The sequence below is a fragment of the Balaenoptera physalus genome, assembly GCF_965194825.1.
Source record: "Balaenoptera physalus genome assembly, chromosome: 17".
Lineage (NCBI taxonomy): Eukaryota > Metazoa > Chordata > Mammalia > Artiodactyla > Balaenopteridae > Balaenoptera > Balaenoptera physalus.
This window is the reverse complement of record NC_138895.1, coordinates 21,665,203-21,692,177: the sequence shown is the minus strand read 5'-3', so window position 1 is coordinate 21,692,177 and position 26,975 is coordinate 21,665,203. Positions and strand designations below refer to the sequence as shown.

Below are 26,975 nucleotides of genomic sequence, written 5' to 3'. Positions count from 1 at the left end.
ACCTAAGTTAAAACTTTTATTGCATTTTATAAAAGCATTTTATATGAGTTTTCTTGTTTTGTCCTTATTGTAAGTTTGTAAAGTATTATCACTCCATTTTAGAAAGAAATGAACTTCAAATTCTTTCATCTTTCTACTATACTATGCTATTATTTTTCCCGAGAGATTGGGTTTCATGATACCAATTAATGGGTTAATAAACTGATTTTTAAATAAAAATGTGTTTCTATTGCAATAATCATAATATAACATTGAGAATGATAACATTGTACTCAACGTAAATCACAAATCAGTACAAACCACGTATCTAAACGAAGTCATCTCTAAAATTTTGACATAATTTGAACTCTTTACCATCCACTTATTTTGTGGGATAATTACAATCCCCACTTAGCAATAGAAAATAAATCATCTCTCTCTTCCTTGTTTCTTAATGGGGCTGAATTTTTCCCACTTGCATCAAGAGACGGCAATTTTACATAGTGGAGGATTTCCTTGAAACCAGAAATGCAATTATTTTCAAAAGCCAGATAACACTGTTAGCTATTAAAATTTAGTTTGACCATATTGTGATTGGGATGTTGGTCAGAAGATAAGTAAAGATGGAAACGTGCCTAATAACAGAGAATAATTCGAAGAGCCCTGAAGAACTGGGGATACTACCCTGAATTCAGTCAGCCCTGTGTTTCATAAAGTAGAATCAGGGAAACTAGTCTATAGGCAGTTAGCAAAAAGATTGTAAGGTGGAATACGAGAAGACACCAAAGATTATAAGTTAGAATCAAGAGATATTAGACTGTAGGCAGTGAGTACCCAGTGTTGTCATATGTAGAGAGCAAAGTTAGTGTTTCCTCTAAATCTCATTTTACAAAGGGCCCTAACTGGAACCTACTGCTGTTTAATGTGTAATAAAATCAGAAAATTAGAATTTTGGCCAGTGTCATTATTAGGAGCTTAACTGATCATTTTAGATTGAGATTCAAAAATGAAATTCTGTAATTGCTACTCTATACAATGTACTAGAATTAGGCCATTATTTTATTGAGGGCAGGGATTATGTTATTAGTTTTTCATTCAGCAGCTCTTGCTCTGCACTGGCACATAGGAGTTGCTCACGAAGACCTGCTGGATTGAACTGAAGTCTTCAGCAGCAACAGTAAATATGATAGTGTGACATGTTAAATACACACCCAGTTCTTACATTGGGAGGACAATATCCCTAAAGAGACTGTATTATAAAAACTGATAAATTCACTAATTTGGAATTTTTTGTAATAAAAATGTGGCAATAAATGACTAATAGTTTCCAAAATTTGGAAAATGAGTAGGTTAGGATAGTAATGGCAGTTACAGTTGTAATCTAAAATATTCTCTCATAAGCATACAGTGAATTTTGTGAAAATAAATATCTAGTTCTGAGGAAGAATCAAGATAGTTGATCATATTTATCACAAAGAACATACAAGTCTTTTAAAAGCAAAATAAAAAATCTCATAGCCAGGCTTGTTTAAAGATTCAAAAGTGGTATTCTTTGTGTGTTTTCAAAAAAAAAAAAAACCCAATATTTGTTATTTATATGCAGGTATGTGACTGTCAGCTAGAGCAGGACTAATTCTCCCTGGAATTTCTGTGTCAGTGTTTTTTTTATTATAATATAAAGTAGTCAAAATATTACATATGCCAACAGTTAATGTATCATCATGTTGAACTGGAATCCAGAACAGGGTTTCCAAGCACATTTCAATTTCCATCAAAACTTCACGACTTATTAGCATGTAAATTTAATTAAACCATTAAGCCTCTTTGAGTCCCAATTTGTTCACCTTAAAATGAGGATGTAATACCTATCTCTTAGAGATGCTGTTAAGATAAAAATATAATAATAATACATCTGTACATTTCAGACATCGTAGGCACTTAGTAAAAAATCTATTAATATTATTATACTGAGTGATTATTTTTTACATTAAAAGTGTATTTAAATTTAAGAAAGTTTAAAAATTATTATAGAGGGACATCCCTGGTGGTCCAGTGGTTAAGGATCCGCCTTCCAATGCAGGGGGCATGGGTTCGATCCCCAGTTGGGGAATTAAGATCCCACATACTGCAGGGCAACTAAGCCCACGTGCTGCAACTACAGAACCCACGAGCCACAACTACTGAGCCCGCACACACCACAACTAGAGAGAAACCCGCACAATGCAATGAAGAGCCCACATATCGCAACAAAAGATCCTGTGTGCCGCAACTAAGACCCAACGCAGCCAAAAATAAATAAATAAATAAATAAATAAATATTTTTTAAAAAGTAGTATAGAGCCACCATGTATAAAAATTACTCTATTTTTTAATCTCATTGTTTCTGAAAAGTGACTTTCTCCTTATGTTCTTATACCAATACGTTTTGAAAGATTTCCTCAGCAATCATGTGTTTGTCTCCTTAATATATTTTTTATAATATAAAATAAGTTTATTAAGGGAAGTCTATGGAATTTTTTAAAAACAATCTGCTGTTAGATTATTAAGGAATCAATCATAATTCAATAAAAAATTACCTTTGACAGAGTAATGTGCAATCATTATTTTTTACTTATTTTCAAATGGAAGACTCTGATGTTCTCTTTCTGAGAGTTGGATGTTTAACCCCACATGATCTAATGTTAACGCCACATGATCTAATCTAGAGGTCAGAAGTTAAGGAATAGATATAGGCTAATAAAACCATCAGGTCAGAATTTGGTTGTCAAGTCAGATGTAACAACATAGAGGCCACTATAGTGTCTAGAAGAGAGAGAAAGAGATTCTATGTGAGTTTGTGAGTACAGCAGTAATGGGGTCCTGGAAGGAAAAGAATCTGGTTCACTGAGAATGGGATTAAGACACCAAAAGTGCAGAATATCCATGAAAGAAGTAGGTGCCAGCAACTAGCTGCTCCTTCATAACTGTGGCCAGTAGATAAACTTTGAGTGATCTGCCTGCATTACTTTCCCTATGAGGAGCTGTGGGATAAATAAACATTATCCATAAACAAGCAAAATAAACATTTTATTGTCTCACAGATTGGTTCATGGACTTTATTGATTGTTTCTATTAAGTTAAGTTTGCCCCTCTGGCATGTAGAACTATGTGATGTACTCAGAGGTCTTCACAAGGCCCAGTTTACATAGGTATTCGTGAGTGTCTTACTGATAAGGGAGGAGAAGTAGGGTCAGGGGATGTACATAAAAATAAATTTTAGGCATATCAAATAAATTCACATACTACTAGAGGAATTTCCATTGCAACACTTGAGAAGACTAGCATACCTAACAATCAGTTTGAGCTAGGAAAGCAAATAAATGCCTGCTCTTTCTCTCAAGAGAGGAGGTATCTGTGGGCACAGAGCTCATAGAAACACTAGAATATAACCAGTAAGTGATGTTACTCAGGCTTGCTTCCCAGGACATCTTAGGTGGACTTTGAAAAAGCTTTGTGTAAACTGTAAGTACTACCTTAAATTAATGCATTTTCTTGAAGTTATGTGTCAGGCACTATTCTAAGTGTAATTTTATTAATTTCATTTAACTTAAGAAAATTAGAATCCTGCTGGAAGATGTTCTGTAGATAAGGTGCTGAAAAAGTAATGATCAATTGAAATTTTCTCCAGAAAATGGGCAATAAATTGATAAAGAAAGTAGAAGTCACTAGGAATATTTTTTGCCAGTAGCTGCCCCTGTCACAAACAGAGGAAACTAATGATAACTGCTATCAGTGGGAATCACTAAGAACAAAGAATCACCCTGTCATCCAATTGTGTTTTCTGAAAGAAAGAAGGGCCTTTGGGAAACACCAACAGGAACCAATGTTTTGATCATAGTGCTCTTGCATTTAAAACACTGCTGCAACTTCATTTTGGTCATACATAAAGTTCAAAATGGTCTACATGTCTTTCAGGACCCATGTATCTCAAAAGTGTCATTTCCCTATTACACAGTAAAATTTCAGTTGTGCCGGTTTTCTTTTAGTTCTTAGAATGCCCCAAACTCCTTCCTTTCCACATCAGGCCCCGGTCCATGTTGTCCTTTTATTCTGAATGTTCTTCCTGCACACTTCCTTGGCCCCCACCACCTTTAACCCTGTTATCGCCCTCATTTTTGAGTATCATCTTAAATCGCACCTTCTCAGAAAGCCCTCCCTACCCAATCCACTAGAGGAGGTAAGGCTCGTTTGACATACACCCTCCTCGATCTTACACATTTTCACAGGATTTTAAATAATTGTAAGTTTAAAAAATTGTCTCATTATGTGTGCAATGTCATTTTCTCCCACGAAATTTTATGTTCTCTGCATGCATGGGCAATTCTAACATGGACCGTGTTCTCTGTACCTAGCTAGTGCTTGGCAAAGGCTTGTAATCATGTGCCTGATGTCTAATATGTGAACAAACTAAATACATAAATACTTACACAAACAAACACACTAACTCCCACCGAAAGAACTACCACTGGGATAGTGTTAGATTGATAAACCTATGTGATTCAACTATGACATACAGATGAAAGTTTACAATTATTATTTTCCTTTCTCTTTGAAGAACTTCCTTTAAAGGTAGTTTAAACATTCTTTAAAGATAGGTAGTCTGATGACAAATTCTCTTAATTTTCCTTCATCTGAGAGTGTATTTATTCCTGAAGAATATTTGCTGGTTATAGAATTCAGGGTTGACGGTTCTTCTCTTTCAGTACTTGAAAAATGAATTACACTTCCGTCTGAATCCATACTTTCAGATCAGAAATCTACTATCATTCAAACCAATGTTCCTCTATAGGCAATGTATCATTTCTCTTTAGCTGTATTTAAGATTTTTTCTTTGTCTTTAGTTTTCAGTAGTTTGATCATGATACATCTTAACACGGACATCTTTGGGTTTATTTTGTTTGGGTTTTACTCAGCATCTTGAATCTGCTGGCTTATGCATTTAACCAAATTTGGGAAAATTTCAGCCATAATTTCTTTGAATAGTTTTTCAACCCCATGCTCTTTTTTCCTCTCATTTTGGGATTCTGATAATAAGAATATTAGATTTTTTTGATATTGATCTACAGGCCATCAAAGCTCTGTTAACTATTTTTTCTTTACTATTCAGATTAGGTAATTTCTATTGTCTATCATCAAGTTCATGATTCTTTCCTCTGTTGTTTCCAATCTACTATTGAGCTGGTGCAGTGAGATTTTATTTCATTTTTCATATTTACATTTTTACAAGTTCTATATTTCCTCTTTGTATCTTAAAATATATTCCATTTTTGCTGATATTTTCTATTTTTTCACGTATTAAAAGAGTTCATAATTGCTCATGAAGCAAGTTTATGATTACTGCTTTCAAATCCTTGCCAAATAATTCCAATAGCTGAATTATATCAGTGTTGGCATTTACTGATTGCTATTTGTCATTCAAGTAGTGATTCTTCTGGTTCTTGGAATGATGTGTAATTTTGGATTGTATTATAGACTTCTAGGATATGTTGTGAGATTCTGGATTCAATTTAATCTGTTTTAGTGGAGAGTCACCCTGTTTAGTTGTAGCACATAGGTCTGTGTGGAGGTAGAGGTTCAGATACCCACTAGGCTCTACTGACACTACCCCTGAAAAAACATATCATGGCATTGTACTACCTTGTTGCTGGTGGATAGGGATAGAGACTCAGCTCCCTGTTGATCCACAGAAATACTACCCTACCAGCAAAAGCAGAATGACAGTTAGTACTGCCTCACACTGTCTTGTACTGTCTCACTGCTGACAACAGGGTGGAAAACAGTGAGGATGGAAGTTCATCACTCCACTGGGCTTCATTGATACTGGGGGAGATGTGGGTGCAGCATCCTGAATAACACCAACTTACACTGCTTTATTCCGCCTTGTTGTTGCCTGGTAGGGTGAAAGTTCAGCTCTTTGCTTAGCCCAAACAAGAACAATTTGGTGGGATAATCAGCACTATCTGCTGCTGTCTATTGGCAGTAGGGGAGAGATATGTGGAACTTTGGCTCTGTGCTCAGCTCCCCTGACACCAAGAATGGGGGGGAGTAGTTTTTCCACTGGTATTTAGGTGGAGTACAGTGGGCATTGTCAATAAGTTTACTACTCTATTAGGCTATCCTTATCCTTTTCCTTCTTCTTTGGCTAGGTAGAACAGGCTTCTCTTGGGTCTTTTGGTCTACATCTTTTGATAGTTTCAGATTGCAGTCCCCCATGCCTCAACCTGGCTATATAGAAGGCAAAACTAACACCCACGGAGTTCACTGTCTTTTCATTCCTCAAGTCCCATTGTCCTTAGTTAGTCCATCTTTTTCTTTCCATCATTCAGAGTCTTCCTATGTTTGCTTGTTGTATTATGCTCACGTTTTTAAGTTGTGTCAGGAAGGAAAAATTTTTCTCTACCCTTGTAGGTTTTTTTGACTCATTTAATAATTAAATTGATGTAAGACAGATTAACAGGAGAAAAACAAACTTAAGTTCACGTATACAGGAACCACTCATAGACATGAGAGGCTCTCAGACATTCAGGCAATTGAGGCTTATATGTCATCCTGAGCTAAGGAGAAGGGGGTAGGGGTCTAGGTCCTCAAAGGGAAGGAAGACAATTCACAGAAAGATAGGAAGAGCAAATGTTTGGTAAACAAGTGTTTTCCATGCCTAACAGAGACAATGGGACACAGAGAGGACTCTGAACAGGCCCTGCCAAGCTCCGCCAGCTTATTACACATAGCCCATACTCTTTATAGTTATCTCTGGTGATAGTTTCTTGCTGGACCAGGCCCTTTATTTAAATTATTTTAGGCAGTTAAGGCAAAGGTCTAAAAGCTTTTTTTCTTGAATCTGCTGTGTCTTGACTGCCTTTAGCTCAAAACAATCCACATGCCAACATGGTACATTTTGAGGCAGCTTATTCTGTTCTTCAGTTGATAGGAATTACAACTTGAAATTACATCTTCAAGGAATATGTGTATGTATGCATATATCCCTACATATATGTGTTTATATATAAAACTATATATACCCATATATATCTAGCTATCCATATATATCTGGATGGATAGATAAATATAGATAGATAGATAAATATATACATCCCTATATATGCAATGTATATATAGTGGTATTGTATGTATTTTTATGCACTCATATAGAATGTGTCAGTACTTATGAGTTATATCCATAAGCATTTTTTCTTTTATTATTTAAAAAACTTATGTTCCTGCCAGTAGCCAACCATTAGTTCTTGTTGTTGATGTTCTGAAAAATGGATAAAATAGAAATTTTATTTAAGAAATTTACTCTTTATTAGCGACATTCTATATTAAACTAAGTTTGTGTTAGGAATCAGCAGTGTGAGTATTAATTCTTTCATTACCACTCATGACTCTAGGCAAGTTAGAGAATTTCCCTGAGTGTCACATTTCTCATTTGGAAATGGATTTTGTGGGTATGTGATAGAATATATTATCTCTACAATCCTTTCTAGCTCTCAAGCTTTCTTTTTAAGTTTTTAAAACATAAACTTTAAAATTTGCATACTTATTCTTTAGAGATACTAGAAACAAAATAGTACTCAAATCAGTCAAAAACAAACTACATTGTATATTTAGGAATAGGAAGAAGAAGTATTTAACACTATCTCACCAAGTAAATTTTGCTTTTCTTGGAGACACTAGCATTTGTAATAAATTTTTTCCTTCGTCCAATCATTCTATGACAGCCACAGCTGTGCCTTCTCTGAGCCCTCTCCACTCTGGTGGGTGGCCTGCTGTTTTTCTTTAGGAAGTCTCAGATATGCTCTTGCTAATACTTAAGACCTATCTCTCAAACTTGAGCCTTATCTCTCTAATGAATGCCTGTTCACCCTCAGAGCTAAGTGCCCAGGGAGAACCAAACTTCTTGATCCTTGCTTTATGAACATTTACTTACTGGATCTCAGGGTCAGAAGCTCTGTGATGTAGTCACTCTGGTATTGTACTCTCTCCAGGAATCTAGGGTTCAAACAGCCCCTGCAGCCACTAACTGCTATGGTGATAGATGGCCTCAAGCTGGTTTGACTGTTCCAGACTTCAGGTATATGAATTCCTGTAAGTCTGGACTTGCTACTGCACTGCTCTCAAGCCACAGTGTTCCTTCTTCTCTCTCTAGGCAGCCTACCTTTAATGAGGTGCTTTCCTAACACCTTGGCTCCCACCTTATCCAGGCGTCTTTTATGCTAGTCCAAGCAAAGCCCAGAGCGAACCACCTTATTTTTAGTGTTCTTCTACAGCACCTATTCTAGTCTCATTCCTTCTTTCAATAAGAACAGAAAATGCAGATAAAAGCCATGCATTATACTCTTTTCTTATTATACCATGATATGCATTGATACAAGGCGGTGGTATTTTTCTCCTAATCAGGACAGACATTTACCTCCATTAGTGAGATAATCAGATGCTGTCTATTGCCCTCAGAAAGGAATCCGAATGTACAGCTTATACTAAAAGTCTTTTTAAGTCTTAGGTGAGAGTAGAATTTTAAGGAATTTCAAGGAAATGGTTAGATAATAGCCCTATAGAAAGAGAGATGGATAAACGTAATAGACAGATTAAGATAAGAGGGAAAAAGAGAGAGATGAGAGAAAGTTGTTAGATCTCTACTCTAGATGTATTAGTTTTAATATATCTTCTTCTCAATTTGACCACTAACTGAATCAGTTTTTTTTGGTTTGTTCATTCTTAAAATTTGAAAAATATTACATTTAAATATTATATTGGTTGTTCGTTTGAGTTTATCTTGAATGCAAAACCACCAATGTATACATTGCATTTAATGCCAAACTACCACTATATATCTAATTAGTTAAACAAATTGCATACAAAAGTAAATAGTGTAGAACTGAAAGACCTAACAATTAATTCTGGTCCAGGGAAACCTCTGCCCCTTCACACAAACACAAAACAAAGCTGAGATGAAATGTAGGATAGAGTGCAAAGGAAAATATAGCACTGGATATTCCTGAGACTTGAAAGAAAAATCAGAGAATAAGCCATTCACCATGAAGTCATTTACTAAAGACTAACAATGATTCAAGTCACCTAGGAGTTACCACCTGGGCATTAGGCAATATGACCACCAGTGAAAAAATGTCAATTTTCACCAAATGTTATTCAAATGCTATAATGTTATATATGTTGGTACTAGAGCAGTCAGTTTCAGGGAAATAGCAGAATAGGTGCATACATGGAATAAGACTCACTTAGTCTTGATTAGTATGCTTCTGGGTAATGTTGGGTAGCTTTTATTTAATGTTTTGTAAACTGGTGTCATGGGTGAGATTAGTTTGGAGTTCTCCTTATTTTTCTTCATTTTTTTGGAGGGGCAGGGTCCTATGTAGCTAATGGACTATATCTTTTGGACTATATCTTTTATCACTGTTTGGTGTCAATATTTTGCCAATTTCATAAAAAGAAAGTTGGAAGCTCTCTTCTTTTTTCTGTGTTTCAAAGGATTTTATATAGCTTTGGAATTAACTGTTTCTTAACAAACTGCTCTAGGAAACAGTCTATTTATTGAGCATAGCTCTTTGACAAATCTGTTTCTTAGGTGGTATTATCTCTTCAAATTATCTATCTGTTCTGTGATTGGTAGTGGCAGTTTACATTTTCCTAAAAAAATATGTATATATATGTATATATCATTCAAGTTTGTAAATGTGCTTACATAGAATGGAGAAAATTAGTGTCTCATGATTTAGGTAACATCCCCTATATCTGTGATTATTTCTATTATCAGTGTGTATGTCATGTATTTGTGTGATATCAATATTCCCTGTTTGATTTAGAAAATTATTTATCTTTTATATTATCTTAATTTTCCCCCCAAATAGTTCATTTATTTATTTATTAGGTCTATTAATGTTAATGAGGTGACTTTTGGAAAGCCCCTAGGTAACTTGAGGATGAGGTCTGGTTGCCAGGGGAACCCACTTTGTAATTAGTGGGATGGACTTTCAATCCCATCCCACCACACCCTCACCTCTAGGGAGGGGAAAACGTCTGGAAATTGAGTTCAATCACCAGTGGCCGACGATTTAATCAACCATACCTGGGTAATGAAGTCATCATAAAAACCAAAAAGGATGGGATTTTGAGAGCTTCCAGTGAAAACATGGAGATATGGGGAAAGCAGTGCACCCAGAAAGCATAGAAGCACGGCATTCTTTCACCATACCTTGCCTTATGCATCTCTTTCATCTACCGGTTCCTAAGTTATATCCTTTTATAAAATAAAAGTATATAAAATGTTTCTCTAAATTCTGTGAGCCACTCTAGCAGATTAATAGAACCCAAGCAAGTGGTTGTGCGACCCTCCTACTTATAGGTGTTTGGTCAGAAGCACAGGTGGCAACCTGGACTTGTGTTTGGCCTCCAAAGTGTGTGTGTTGGGGGGGAGGGGGCAATCTTGTAGTACTGAACCCTTAACCTGTGCTACCTGATGCTATCTCCTGGTAGATAGTATCAGGATTGAGCTAATACCTTGGTGGCCTTGAAAAAAATAAAAATAAACATCAGAGCTAATAAGTACATAACAAGTTCATAATTAGAGAAATATAAATTAAAACTACAAGATACAATTTCATATCCACTAGATCAGCTATCCAAAATAAGACTAACAATAACAAACAGTGGTGACAATGTGTACAATGTGGAAAAATATCATACATTTCTGGGAGAATGTGAGATGGTACAGCTACTTTGGAAAACAGTTTAGAAGTTTCTCAAAAAGTTAAACATAAAATACCATAGAACCCAACACTTGTAGGTCTATACCCAGGTTATATGAAAATGCATGTCCACACAAAGACTTGCATGTGAATGTCCATAGCAGCATTATTCACAATAGCCAAAAAGTGGAAACAACCTAAATGTCCATCAATTGATAAGTGAATAGACAAAGTGTTGTATATCCATACAATAGAATACTACTCAGTAATAAAAAGGAAGGAATTCCTGGCCAGGCTATGTCCTGGATTAACTTCAGAAAACATTATTCTAAGTTTAAGAAGCTAGACACAAGAGACAACATGTCATATGGTTACAGATACATAAAATTTCCAACTAAGGCAATTTTTTTTTAACATCTTTATTGGAGTATAATGGCCTTACAATGGTATGTTAGTTTCTGCTGTATAACAAAGTGAATCCGCTATACATATACATATATCCCCATATCTCCTCCATCTCACCCTCCCTATCCCACCCCTCTGGGTGGTCACAAAGCATCCAGCTAATCTCCCTGTGCTATGTGGCCGCTTCCCACTAGTTATCTATTTTACATTTGGTAGTGTATATATGTCTAGGCCACTCTCTCACTTTGTCCCAGCTTACCATTCCCACTCCCTATGCCCTCAAGTCCATTTTCTACATCTGGGTCTTTATTCCTGTCCTGCCCCTAGGTTCTTCAGAACTTTTTTTTTTTTTTTTTCAGATTCCATATATATAGGTTAGCATATGGTATTTGTTTTTCTCTTTCTGGCTTACTTCACTCTGTATGACAGAATCTAGGTCCATCCACCTCACTACAAATAACTCAATTTCATTTCTTTTTATGGCTGAGTAATATTCCATTGTATATATATACCACATCTTCTTTATCCATTTTTCTGTTGGTGGTCACTTAGGTTTCTTCCATGTCCTGGCTATTGTAAATAGTGCTGCTATGAACATTGTGGTACATGATTCTTTGAATTATGGTTTTCTCAGGGTATATGCCCAGTAGTGGGATTGCTGGGTCATATGGTAGTTTTATTTTTAGTTTTCTAAGGAACCTCCATACTGTTCTCCATAGTGGCTGTATCAATTTACATTCCCACCAACAGTGCAAGAGGGTTCCCTTTTCTCCATACCCTCTCCAGCATTTATTGTTTGTAGATTTTAATGTTGGCCATTCTGACCAGTGAGAGGTGATATCTCATTGTAGTTTTGATTTGTATTTCTCTAATGATTAGTGATATTGAGCATCCTTTCATGTGTTTGTTGGTAATCTGTATATCTTCTTTGGAGAAATGTCTGTTTAGGTCTTCTGCCCATTTTTGGTTTGGGTTGTTTGTTTTTTTGATGTTGAGCTGCATGAGCTGCTTGTAAATTTTGGAGATTAGTCCTTTGTCAGTTGCTTCATTTGCAAATATTTTCTCCCATTCTGAGGGTTGTCTTTTTGTCTTGTTTATGGTTTCCTTTGCTGTGCAAAAGATTTTAAGTTTCTTTAGGTCCCATTTGTTTATTTTTGTTTTTATTTCCATTTCTCTAGGAGGTGGGTCAAAAAGGATCTTGCTGTGATTTGTGTCATAGAGTGTTCTGCCTATGTTTTTCTCTAAGAGTTTTATAGTATCTGGCTTACATTTAGGCCTTTAATCCATTTTGAGTTTATTTTGGTGTATGGTGTTAAGGAATGCTCTAATTTCATTCTTTCACATGTAGCTGTCCAGTTTTCCCAGCACCACTTATTGAAGCAGCTGTCTTTTCTCCATTGTATATTCTTGCCGCCTTATCAAAAACAAGGTGACCATATATGCGTGGGTATATCTCTGGGCTTTCTATCCTATTTCATTGATCTATATTTCTGTTTCTGTGCCAGTACCATACTGTAGCTTTGTAGTATAGTCTAAATTCCGGGAGCCTGATTCCTCCTGCTCGGTTTTTCTTTCTCAAGATTGCTTTGGCTATTTAGGGTCGTCTGTGTTTCCATTCAAATTGTGAAATTTTTTGTTCTAATTCTGTGAAAAATGCCATTGGTAATTTGATAGGGATTGCATTGAATCTGTAGATTGCTTTGGGTAGTATAGTCATCTTCACAATGTTGATTCTTCCAATCCAAGAACATGGTATATCTGTCTGTCCATCTGTTTGTATCATCTTTAATTTCTTTCATCAGTGTCTTATAGTTTTCTGCATACAGGTCTTTTGTCTCCTTAAGTAGGTTTATACCTAGGTATTTTACTTTTTTTGTTGCAATGGTAAATGGGAGTGTTTCCTTAATTTCTCTTTCAGATTTTGCATCATTAGTGTATAAGAAGGCAAGAGATTTCTGTGCATTAATTTTTTATCCTGCTACTTTACCAAATTCATTGATTAGCTCTACTAGTTTTCTGGTAGCTTCTTTAGGATTCTCTATATATAGTATCATGTCATCTGAAAACAGTGACAGCTTTACTTCTTCTTTTCCAATTTGGATTCCTTTAGTTTCGTTTTCTTCTCTGATTGCTGTGACTAAAACTTCCAAAACTATGTTGAATAATAGTGGTGGGAGTGGACAACATTGTCCTGTTCCTGATCTTAGAGGAAATGGTTTCAGTTTTTCACCATTGAGAACAATGTTGGCTGTGGGTTTGTCATATACGGCCTTTATTAAGTTCAGGTAAGTTCCCTCCATTCCTACTTTCTGGAGGCTTTTCTATCATAAATCAGTGTTGAATTTTGTCGAACGTTTTTCTGCATCTATTGAGATGATCGTATGGTTTTTCCCCTTCAGTTTGTTAATATAGTGTATCACATTGACTGATTTGTGTATATTGAAGAATCCTTGCATTCCTGTGCTAAACCTCACTTGATCATGGTGTATGATCCTTTTAATGTGCTACTGGATTCTGTTAGCCAGTATTTTGTTGAGGATTTTTGCATCTATGTTTGTCAGTGATGTTGGAGTGTAGTTTTCTTTCTTTGTGACATCTTTTTCTGATTGTGGTATCAGGGTGATGGTGGCCTCGTAGAATGAGTTTGGGACTGTTCCTCCCTCTGCTATATTTTGGAAGAGTTTGAGAAGGATGGGTGTTACTTCTTCTCTAAATGTTTGATAGAATTCGCCTGTGAAGCCATCTGGTCCTGGGCTTTTGTTTGTTGGAAGATTTTTAAACACAGTCTGAATTTCAGTTCTTGTGATTGGTCTGTTTATATTTTCTATTTCTTCCTGGTTCAGTCTCAGAAAGTTGTGCTTTTCTAAGAGTTTGTCCATTTCTTCCAGGTTGTCCATTTTATTGGCATATAGTTGCTTGTAGTAATCTCTCATGATCCTTTGCATTTCTGCATTGTCACTTGTTACATCTCCTTTTTCATTTCTAATTCTATTGATTTGAGTCTTATCCCTTTTTTTCCTGATGAGTCTGACTAACGGTTTATCAATTTTGTTTATCTTCTCAGAGAACCAGCTTTTAGTTTTATTGATCTTTGCTATCCTTTCCTTCATTTCTTTTTCATTTATTTCCGATCTGATCTTTATGATTTCCTTCCTTCAGCTAAATTTGGGGATTTTTTGTTCTTCTTTTTCTAACTGCTTTAGGTGTAAGGTTAGGTTATTTATTTGAGATGTTTCTTGTTTCTTGAGGTAGGATTGTATTGCTATAAACTTCCCTCTTAAAACTGCTTTTGCTCCATCCCATAGGTTTTGGGTCATCGTGTTTTCATTGCCATTGGTTTCTAGGTATTTTCTGATTTCCTCTTTGATTTCTTCAGTGATCTCTTTGTTATTTAGTAGTGTATTTTTTAGTCTCTATGTGTTTGTATTTTTTATAGATGTTTTCCTGTAATTGATATCTAGTCTCACAGCATTGTGGTCGGAAAAGATACTTGATACAACTTCAATTTTCTTAAATTTACCAAGGCTTGATTTGCGACCCAAGATATGATCTATCCTGGAGAATGTTCCATGAGCACTTCAGAAGAAAGTGTATTCTGTTGATTTTGGATGGAATATCCTATAAATATCAATTAAGTCCATCTTGTTTAATGTGTCATTTAAAGCTTGTGTTTCCTAATTTATTTTCATTTTGAATGATCTGTCCATTGGTGAAAGTGGGGTGTTAAAGTCCCTTACTATGATTGTGTTACTGTTGATTTCCCATTTTATGGCTGTTACCCTTTTCCTTATATATTGAGGTGTTGCTATGTTGGGTGCATATATATTTACAATTGCTATATCTTTTTCTTGGATTGGCCCCTTGATCATTATGTAGTGTCTCTTGTAATACTCTTTATTTTAAACTCTATTTTGTCTGATATGAGAATTGCTACTCCAGCTTTGTTTTGATTCCATTTGCAAGGAATGTCTTTTTCCATCCCCTCACTTTCAGTCTGTATGTGTCCCTAGGTCTGAAGTGGGTCGCTTGTAGACAGCATATGTACAGGTCTTCTTTTTGTATCCATTCAGCCAGTCTATGTCTTTTGGTTGGAGCACTTAATCCATTTACATTTAAGGTAGTTATCGATATGTAGGTTCTTATTACCATTTTCTTAATTGTCTTGGATTTGTTATTGTAGGCCTTTTCCTTCTTTTGTGCTTCCTTCCTAGAGAAGTTCCTTTAGCATTTGTTGTAATGCTGGTTTGGTGGTGCTGAGTTCTCTTAGCTTTTGTTTGTCTGTAAAGCTTTTAATTTCTCTGTCAAATCTGAATGAGATCCTTGCTGCGTAGACCAATCTTGGTTGTAGGTTCTTCCCTTTCATCACTTTAAATATGTCCTGCTACTCCCTTCTGGCTTGCAGAGTTTGTGCTGAAAGATCAGCTCTTAACCTCATGGGGATTCCCTTGTATGTTATTTGTTTTTTTTCTTAGCTGTTTTTAATAATTTTTCTTTGTATTTAACTGTTGATAGTTTGATTAATATGTGTCTTGGAGTGTTTTTCCTTGGATTTATCCTTTATGGGACTCTCTGTGCTTCCTGGACTTTACTATTTCCTTTCCCATATTAGGGAAGTTTTCACCTAAAATCTCTTCAAATATTTTCTCAGTCCCTTCCTTTTTCTCTTCTTCTTCTGGGACTGCTATAATTCGAATGCTGGTGCATTTAATGCTGTCCCAGAGGTCTCTGAGACTCTCTTCAATTCTTTTCATTGTTTTTTCTTTATTCTGCTCTGCAGTAGTTATTTCCACTATTTTATCTTCCAGGTCACTTATCCATTCTTCTGCCTCAGTTATTCTGCTATTAATCCCTTCTAGAGAATTTTTAATTCCATTTCTTGTGTTGTTCATCATTGTTTGTTTGCTCTTTAGTTCTTCTATGTCCTTGTTAAACGTTTCTTGTATTTTCTCCATTCTATTTCCAGGATTTTGGATATCTTTACTATCATTACTCTGAATTCTTTTTCAGATAGACTGTCTGTTTCCTCTTCATTTGTTTGGCCTGGTGGGTTTTTACCTTGCTCCTTCATCTGCTGTGTGTTTCTCTGTCTTCTAATTTTGCTTAACTTACTGTGTTTGGCGTCTCCTTTTTGCAGGCTGCAGGTTCGTAGTTCCCATTGTTTTTGTTGTCTGTCCCAGTGGGTAAGGTTGTTTCAGTGGGTTATGTAGGCTTCCTGGTGGAGGGGAATTGTGCCTGTGTTCTGGTGGATGAGCCTGGATCTTGTCTTTCTGATGGGCAGGACTGCATCCGATGGTGTGTTTTGGGGTGCCTATGACCTTATTATGATTTTAGGCAGCCTCTCTGCTGATAGGTGGGGTTTTGTTCCTGTCTTGTTAATTGTTTGGCATAGGGTGTCCACCAGTGGAGCTTGCTGGTCATTGAGTGGAGCTGGGTCTTAGTGCTGAGATGGAGATCTCTGGGAGAACTTTAGCCGTTTGATATTACGTGGAGCCATGAGGTCTCCAGTGGACCAATAGCCTGAACTCGGTTCTCCCACCTCAGAGACGCAGGCCTGACACCAGGCCAGAGCACCAAGACCCTCTCAGTACACGGCTCAGAAGAAAAGGGAGAGAGAAAGAAAGAAAGAAAGAAAGAAAGAAAGAAAGAAAGAAAGAAAATTAAATTAAAGATATTAAAATAAAACATAAATTATTAAAAATTAAAAAAATAAATGTAATTAAAAAAAGAAAAAAAAATGGACAGACAGAATGCTAGGACAAATGGTAAAAGCAAAGCTATACAGACAAAATCACATAAAGAAGCATACACATACACAGTCGCAAAAAAAGAGAAAGGAATAAAGTATGTATTTATATATATATAATTATTTTTTAAAAAGGAAGAGAGCAACCAAATCAATAAACAAATCTACCAATGATAATAAACTCTACATATTAAACTAAGATATACATAAAACCAGAAACCAATTAGATGCAGAAACCAAACCCCAGGTCTACAGTTGCTCCCAAAGTCCACTGTCTCAATTTTGGTATGATTCCTTGTCTATTCAGGTATTCCACAGATGCAGGCTACATCAAGTTGATTGTAGGGATTTAATCCTCTGCTCCTGAGGCTGCTGGAGGAGATTTCCCTTTCTCTTCTTTGTTCGCACAGCTGCTGGGGTTCAACTTTAGATTTCGCTCCACCTCTGCATGTAGGGGGGCTCTGGCGCACTCAGGTCGGGGGGCGGGGGTAGGGAGGGATACGGAATGTGGGCCAAGCCTGCGGCGGCAGAGGCCAACATGGCATTACAACAACGTATGGTGTGCTGTGTGTTCTCCTGGGAAGTTGTCCCTGGATCACGGGACCCAGGCAGTGGCGGGCTGCACAGTCTCCTGGGAGTGGAAGTGTGGATAGTGACCTGTGCTTGCACACAGGCTTCTTGGTGGCTGCAGCAGGAGTCTTAGCATTTCATGCTCGTCTCTGTCTCTGGTGTCCACGGACGCCCGTCTCTGGAGCTCATTTAGGCGGTGCTCTGAATCCCCTCTCCTTGCACACCCCGAAACAATGGTCTCTTGCCTCTTTGGCAGTTCCAGAGTTTTTCCTGGACTCCCTCCCAGCTAGCTGTGGCATACTAGCCCCTTTCAGGCTGTTTTCATACAGCCAACCCCAGTCCTCTCCCTGGGATCTGACCTCCTCCGAAGCCTGAGCCTCAGCTCCCAGCCCCCACCCGACCCAGCGGGTTAGAAGACAAGCCCCTCTGGCTGGTGAGTGCTGGTTGGCACTGATCCTCTGTGCAGGAATCTCTTCACTTTGCCCTCTGTACCCCTATTGCTGTGCTCTCCTCCGTGGCTCCGATGCCTCCCCCCCCGCAACCCCGACCCCCGTCTCTGCCAGTGAAGGGGCTTCCCAGTGTGTGGAAATTTTCCTCCTTCACAGCTCCCTCCCTGAGGTGCAGGTCCCGTCCCTATTCTTTTGTCTCTGTGCTTTTTTTTTTTTTTCTTTTGCCCTACCCAGGTACGTGGGGAGTTTCTTGCCTTTTGGGAAGTCTAAGGTCTTCTGCCAGAGTTCAGTAGGTGTTCTGTAGGAGTTGCTCCATGCATAGATGTATTTCTGATGTATTTGTGGGGAGGAAGGTGATCTCCATGTCTTACTCCTCCGCCATATTGAAGGTCCAGTCCTGAAGACAATTTTATAGAGACAGAAAGTAGATTAGTGGGTGCTGGGGACTAGAAGTGGGAATCTGGGTGGAAACAGGGCTGAACTGTAAATGGGCATGAGGAATCCTTTTGGGAGATGTGAAATGCTCTAAGGCTGATTTATGGTGATTATTGAAGCTGCCAATAAAGTTAATAAAAAATCATTGAATTGTACACTTGAAATACATTAGTTTTGTGCTATTTAAAATACATCTTAATAAAGTAGTTAAATATATGTTTACATACACACACACATATACATATAGTTTTTACGCTTAGGACATTATACTTTTTATATTTTCCCATATAACTTTGTGCTCTTTTAAACTAAATCAGAGGGTATAGTATATACAAATTTGACTTTCCAAAGTTGATTGAAATGCTTCGTGACATTATACATGACCAAATTTCAAAGTTAATAGCATTTTTAAAAGAATATTTTCTATATCAAAGTACAGAACTTAAAAATTATAAGTATATATTAATAATATTATTTATACTGTTTACATGTTTATTTTTGTTTTAAATTTAATTTATCCTAAAATGGAAAAGAAAAATTAGTTTCCTGTTACAAATGTGTTTGTGTCTTTTTCTCTGGATTTCCTGATGATTTGGCTCTTACAGTTTTATTTAATGAATGAATATTTTCTTTGATCTTTGTTGTAAATTGTATTATATAAAAATTTTTCTTCATATAATTATTTCTTGCCCTGAATTTTGTTTTTTTCTGATTTAATATTGCTAATCTCACTTTTGGATTTTTGTTTATTTGCATTTTCTTTGGCTGGCTAGATCGAACTTTTCCATATTTGGCTTTTTTGGGTTATTTTGCAACTTGTATATTTTTGTATACAATATATTACTAGGTTTTGTTCTTGGTTCTAATAACATTTTTTACTTTAAACGGTTGAGTTAAGCCTATTTACATTTATTTAAATGATATATATGTTTGGTTAATTATGTCATTATTTTCTCCCACTCCTTTTTAAAATATTTCACTATGTAAACAGTGCTTGTTTTCTTTTATGCATGTTTGTGGGGGTTTTTTCCTGATAATTTGGAATGTTTATACATTTTCTAGAGGTTTTCTTTATAGGTATTACTTTTAGCCATATTCTTAGTTATCTGAATCTTTAGACAAGCTCTATTGACTTCCTCTTCTACTATGTCCCAACCACTGCTTATTTTGTGTAAATCAGAAAAGACTAGGTTATACTGCAGTAAAAAGAACACAACATTTCAGTGACTTATCACAACAAAGTTTATGTCTTGCAAAAAGTACCCTACAGTCTGGGCATCTCTCCAAAGCAGCTATTCTCTATGTGGCAGCTCAGAATCTCAGGCTGCTTCAATCTTGTGGCACTCACTTCTCAACATAATGCTTCCGGTCCACTCTGCAGGGGAGGGGAACATGGAGGAGTCTGCAGCAGGAATTCAATGTGTCAGCCCAGAAGTGACAGCAGTCATTTCTGTTGATATGCTTCTTGCCATAAACTAAATCTTAAGGAGACAGTACTCCTGCTGGTACCAAGAAGGAGAAGTGAGCAAGATATGAGTAAGTGCTTGTAATACCTACTACATGATTTCAACTATATTGTATTATTTACTAAGTCTACTTAATATCTTTAAATATATAGTCATTCTTGTATTAATACTTTTAACACTTTGATATGATACTTGATCATAAAATGATTACTTATTATAAAATATGAGAAAACTGGACTAATTATTGTATCTTCCAGTTTCTGTCCTCTTCCAGTCTTACTTTTATGGTTTATATCATTCCTACACAGTCAGAGGTTATAAAATTCTTCACCGTCTTTTTTTATGAAAAATTTTAGCAAGAACTTTACTTCATTTATTTTTAGCTATCTCATAAATACCAGAAGATAAATTGCACAGTTTGTGATGAAATTTAGAAAAATTTTTCCATAAAGCAAACTTATAACGCTTTTCCTTTGGCTCTGTTTTCCAATCCTCCTTCACTGTGTTGAAGAGATACCTAGTTCTTCCTGATTTTTGGTTATGCGAGTGGTTTGCAAACTGACTGGACTCTCTGAAAAGGTAGTTCCTGTGCTGGGTTTTACGGTCAGTAGATCCATGACTTTTCCAACTTTGAAAATGATCTCAGTCAATTCATGTCTCACATGCTTTGTCTGTAGGACAGGTAAAGCTTTGAGAAGCACAATATCCCCAACTGTGCCCTGCTGAAGAGCATCATTTTCACTGTTTTTTGAAATGCAAGGTCGAAGTTTAAATCCCACAACCTCTTCACAGACTTATTTAATATTTGTAATATATGACTTGGTATTACTCTTTTTCTCTTCCGATATCGAAGTACAATTAAAACACAATGAAAATGATTAGAACCTAATTCTATTGGAATTAGTTACCTGACTTTGTTGTCATTCTTAGTCTTATTTCCATAATTATATTGTAAGTTCTTTGTGGTGGGAAGAGAAGTGACATATTTTTCTATAGCACCTAAAAATTAGTGAGGCACAAAAAAAAAAATACTTCTTAGATTTTTTTTTAATTAGAAGCATGTTCAGTTCTGAATCACCTTACAGAGAGAATTCCTTGGAGTTCTGGAGCAATGTAGAGTAAATACAACAGACTAATCAGTACAATTTTTACCCAAATGTGGTAAGTGGAGAGGGAGAATGTGATTTCAATCTTAATTAGGTTTTATTTTACTATCACTATATGGAATTAGAATGGGAATTGGAATGCAGAGTTATACATTTTATTTTAATTAATAAATTTTATTTTCTTTTTATCCTGTTATTTCAAATGTACTCTTCAAACTGGAGACCAGTTGAAATAAATTCATAGGATAAAATTGTGGGAAAGAGTTTGGTTGAATCAGAACAATAGTGCATAAGTCAATGATAGCAAATTCTCCTTACTAAGAGAATAGAAAGTAAAAAGTTTTTCCAGGGGTCCCATTATCTATCAACACTATATCTCTCTATATATCTATGTCTGTATATCTATATCCAACTATCTATCTATCTGTTTATCTATCTATCTATCCATTATATATGTATTGTCTATGCATATATGCAATACATATATATCCAAATGTAAAGAAAGAAATCTTAAAAGTAAATGGGACATATCTATTCAAGTTATTATTTAAAACCTATTGAATGTTGTTGATATACATTATTAGACTTCATAATTTCATACATAAAGTAGTACTTCCCAACATTATACTACCAGTTAACACTAAAATTTATTAAGAATATTTTCCCTATTAGGTACCAACAATATAAAACAGAATACAAAGGATTTTAAAATTTATTCAGCAATTTCCAATGTAACTTTTGATGTTAAATAAAACTTCTGACTATTGAAATAAAGACAATGGAAAGTTTAGAAATGCAAATGAATGCAGAGATGCTGTCTATATTATTGAACACAGTCCCCAAAGTCACCTATGAAAATATAATTCTAAAGCCTTAGATACATACTACTATTTATTTTAGTGATGAATGGATACTTTTTCATAAGGAAAAGAGTCATCATAGAACTTAAATTTTAATAAAATTTTATTTAAGTAAAACATACATAAACAGAACAAGATCTATATTATCAGTGGGCAAAGAGATTTCAACACATGTTTAGAAGCTGAAAGAAGCATCACACTCAATTCCATACATGGGTTTCAAAACATATTAGACACAGCTGGAGAAAAGATTAGTTAACTAGAAAATAATTCACTGGAAAATACTAAGAAAATTGTTGACTGAAGCACAGAGAACCAAAAAGATGGAAAATGGGATTAAAAAAATTAAATAAGGGAACCAGTGAAAATGTTAAACATACATGTAAATGGAATCCTAGAAGGAAAAGAGAAACAAAAAGAACAGAAATTTTATGGCAAGAAATAATGGTTAAGAACTTGCAAAAACTGTTTGTGATGTTAGCCCACATAGTCAAGAATCTCTATAAAATTAAAACAGGATAAATACAGAAAATAGTATTAAGTTTAACATACTCAAAATTCTGTAAATAAATCAAATAGAAAAACATATTTAAACAACTAAAGGAAAAAAATTAAAGGAGCAAAAATAGGACTAAATGCTAATATGTTAACAAAATCGATGGAAGAGCAAAAGCCAATGGAATAAAATCAATAAAGTTTTTTCCCACTTTCCTCCATTATGAAACAGCTTTCCATCATGCCTAAAATCTTTTCAACCTTATGAAGTTGCACAGATTAGCCCTTCAAATTGAACATATTTTCTTATTTAATTAAATTCAGTACCATGATTTAGATACTCTCACAAGAAGAAATTTGGATATTTTTAATCATATTTGGTTTATAGATCTATTTTCTTTACATCTCTCATATTTTAAAGGACAAACCCACATAAATAAACTAATTTTTAAAGTTGGCATTTTAAATCATATGTTGTATTGCATCATCCCTGCACTATTTTTCTGAGCCTTTCTTCTCCAGGGAAGAATTGAGTGTTCTCTCATTTAGGTACCTGTCTAGTACATACAGTATTTCTATTTTAATATTAACTTTATTATTCTGAAACTGTTTAAACATGCTTTTTCTAATAAACTGCAAGCTCTTTGAGGGCATAAACATTTCTTCTTTTGGTTATCATCTACCAAAATGCCTGGTACAGAGTAAGTGCTCAATAAATGTATAGTTTATGAATAAATGAATATAATGTAAAAAGATTTTACACTACTTTAAGATTCAAATTACTATGACTAATCTCCCAATCAATATTCAATGTTCTTCCCAACATATCAGATCAAATTTCCATGGAAGGTAATGTTTTTCATTACCTACTAGATTAAAGTTTATCTAATAAGGTGAAACATGAAGAATGTCATATGAAATAAATAAATAAAATGACATGACTAGTCTAAAAGACATTCTATCATCTTTTCATAAATTGCACTTGATATATTATAACATTGTGAGTATCAATATCATATATTAATTTCGAAGGAGGAGATATAGTAGTAGGACTGGCCTCATTTTGGGGTTAGACAATTTAAAAAAAAGCAAAAACAGATTTTCCAGTTTGCTGATTTGCCACTCCCATTTTTCTACTCATCCAGCATGTTCCCTCTCCCAGCATACACCATCATGGAGTGAAAAAGTATTTAAATGAGAACACATTAAAAGACTACATTTATTAAAGCTAAGTTCTCAACATCTAATTTCAGATCCATTCCTACAGTTTAGAAACAGAAGAGACTGAAGAAATAAAGTCTGCTCCTTACATTATCAGAACCATAGTACATCCCACTTACATATGTGGCAGTTATTTCTGGCCTTAAGTCTTGTTGGTATTCACTCCTAGAGGCCTTCTGCCACAGTTCCCAGTAGGGCTGCTGTGAAGAGTAATGGTCTCTTCTAGCAGTGGTTCTCTCATCATCAGCACCTATCAAAGGATCCCAGTTGTCTCCTGATTTTTTCATCTGTTCCTAAATGTCTGATGTACAAGAAAGCTCAGGGCCATACCTACATGTCTACAAACAGCCATGTAGACATAGCACTCATATTAGCTTCCCTGAGGAAAGTTCAAGTGGGAATTTTATGCAGCTGGACAACTCTTTGGAGAAAGAGTTGTGTTAGAAAATTAAACTGTAAGGCACTACAATGCCACACTCTAAACCTCTGCCACTTTCTTCTGTACTATGGGGCAGGGAATAGTTACCTAGTTCTTCCTGACTTACAGTAAGCATAGATAATTCATGGCTGAAACATCTGAGGGAGTGTGGTCTGTTTTATAACTATATGACCTTGGGCCTCACTTCCCAAGTAAAGGGGAATGATATTTTACCAGATAAAATTGTCATAAAATAAAATGAAGTAGCCCTTTAAAGTGCTGAAAACATTTATAACAAATAGCAGGCCCTCAATAAATGTTACCTATTATATATAAAACACAAAAGATCAATACAAATTCATAAGTAAATGAATGAAGTTTTCTGTCAACATATGTTTTTTCTGTAAGAGAAAATGTAAAAAATACCCCTGCAACTTGTATGCATGATTTTACCTCAGTATCAAATTATGGTCTTAAACTTTTGAAAAATGTGTAGGACATAAAGAATATATCAAGATTACTTGAAAATAAATGGCATTCTAAAGTTAACAAATGACTAAATTAATTAAAATAATTTTTGTCAACAGATGGTCTTAGATAGAAAAAATATGTCACCTGATACACAAAGATTAGGAGTTGAACAGATAGTTGAATATTGCTTGAGTTAAAAAAAGTACATTTACCCCTCTTATGTAAGTGTCTACAATCCTAAGGGAAACAAGTGTAGTTTTTTAAAGTGTAAGTAATAATTTGTGAAATTTGAGTAATTATCTTTTTAGTTTTTTTTTTTTTTTTCATGCAGCCCCAAAGGGGCAAGAAAAGACTTTAATTCGAGGAAGGGGGATTCACCAGAATAAGAAAAGGTGCAGAGAGCGGTGGAGCAGTGGAGAAAAAGCAGGCTGGAGGGCCCCAGCCAGGAATGTGTGGAGGACTCACCTTTCCACCTCCAGGAGCACAGGTACTGCACTGACAGATTAGAGGAAACAGTGGCCCCCCTGTGAGCTGGGAGGGTAAGAAGTGGCCCCTGTGGCCAGAGCTTGCCTGGCTTTTGGGCCCTGCCTCCTAGGTGTGGCTGGTGACCACTGTTTAGCCCTTGTCCCCAACCAGTGCTGGGTGGCCATCTTCAGGCAGAGCTCAGGAAGCTGGCAGGTCTCCAATGCTTCTACTGAGCCCAAGGAGGAAGAGGACAAGAGAGAGGAACTAGAGTCTGAGACCTCCCTCCTTCTCCACTAGAAAATCCCCAGAAATTCCCTCCTGGAATTTCCCAAATCCATGTCCCCTGAAGTCAGCCTCTGGACTCTGATGGCTGTGGGTTTGCTTGAAGCTGTTATAAGATTATCAGTCCTTTCACGCACAGACAGAAAAGAAACATATCCCATGCCTAGTTCGCCCATCTAAGAGTCATTCAGTACCAATTATCGGGTCTGAGAATAATTGTTAATGGATTGTTTGGGGCTGTGTAGTTACTCCATCCGAATCCAAGGGGAGACTAAATAACATGTCTAAATTTGCAAAGATATGACATTGTAGAGCCTAGATGTGAAAGAGATGGTCTAGTTGGAGAATCAGTGCTCTAAGATTCTACACTATTTTGCTTCTCTTAGGACATGGGGCCTAACCATGCTGCCATAAAACATTAAAATATTAAAAGGATAGTGGATGCAAAATGATTTATTAACACAAAGGTATGGAGGTCTCAATTCTTAGGGAGAACAGTATATATAAATAAAAATTTATAAAAATCTAATTCCAAAATAGTGTTTTTTAGATTTTCCTTTTAAGGGTGACTTATTCCAAAGTTTCAATATAGGACTATTTTTCTACTTCATTTGTAGCCTGCTTCTATTTCTTATTTTTATGTAAAATATATTATTACAGAAATTATCAAGTAATTTTCTGGTCAGTATTTGTGGTTATAAGCTGCTTCTTTAACTTTTACCTTCATAAAATCTGTGTTGTGTCAAAAAATTTGGGATCCTGATTTAGTTTATTAGCTGACAACTGTCAACTGAATGTAGTTAACCTGACAAATGGGGCATCATTGAGATTGGTTTAGTGTCGCATCTTTCATGTTAATATTTCAAGGGAAAATGGTGAACTTACCTATATTGAATAGCTATCATATATCTCTGCTTTCAAATAATTTATGGCTTTGATCTCTGAAATACTTAACAGAAATAATGACCTAAACATAATCTGAAAAAGAGACTGTTATGTTCTTCATATTCTGTTCTTCAGTATTCTGCATGGGAAAGTTTTTATTTGTTTATTTTTGGCATTTGGTTTGTTTCTTTGCTTGTTTGTTTTTGATCTATAGTGACCTCAAGGACCATCTGTTGAAGATGGCAGCCCCCCAAAATTAAATGAGCCCAAATCTCTAAGTCTCCGTCTCTGCTTGAAGGAAAGCTTTAGGCAAGGATCATCTCCATTGGACTTTCCATGACAGAAATAAATTTGTGCTGTGATAAGCTACTGAAATTTGGGGGTTTGTTTGTTGCCCCATTACACAATCCCCCAGATTTTGTATTGAGATATAATTGATGTATTTTATTAGTTTCAAGTGTACAAATAATAATTTGATATTTGCACATATTGTGTAATGATCGTCACAATAAGTCTAGTTGAAATCCATCACTTTACATAGGTACAGAATTGTTTCTTGTGATGAGAACAACTCTCTTAGGAACTTTCAAATATACAGTACAGTATATTAGCTATTGTCACTATGCTGTACATTATATCCACAGGACTTACTGATTTTATAACTGGAAGTTTGTACCTTTTGACCACCTTCAACAATTTTGCTTACTCCCCACCCTCTACCTCTGGTAACCACCAATATGTTCTCTATATCTGTGAGTTCAGTTTTATTTTTTATTTTGGTATGTTTGTTTCAGATTTCATTTGTAAGTGAGGTCGTATGGTATTTGTCTTTCTCTGACTAAATTTACTTAGCATAATGCTCTCAAGGTCCATCCACATTGTCACAAATGGTGAGATTTCCTTCTCTCTTTTATTACTGAATTATACACACACACACACACACACACACACACATATATATATACATATATATATATATATAT

The 26,975-nt window shown here is 35.6% G+C and overlaps 1 long non-coding RNA gene across 1 annotated transcript in view; it reads right to left on the bottom strand.

The window, feature by feature from the left end:
- Positions 1–26,965, bottom strand: part of LOC309646508 — a 63,649-nt gene extending 36,684 nt beyond the window's left edge. The window contains exon 1 of the long non-coding RNA XR_014255405.1: positions 3–26,965. This is a non-coding gene — a long non-coding RNA (uncharacterized lncRNA). The remainder of the gene's footprint in view (positions 1–2) is intronic.
- Between the last annotated feature and the right edge of the window lie 10 nt (positions 26,966–26,975).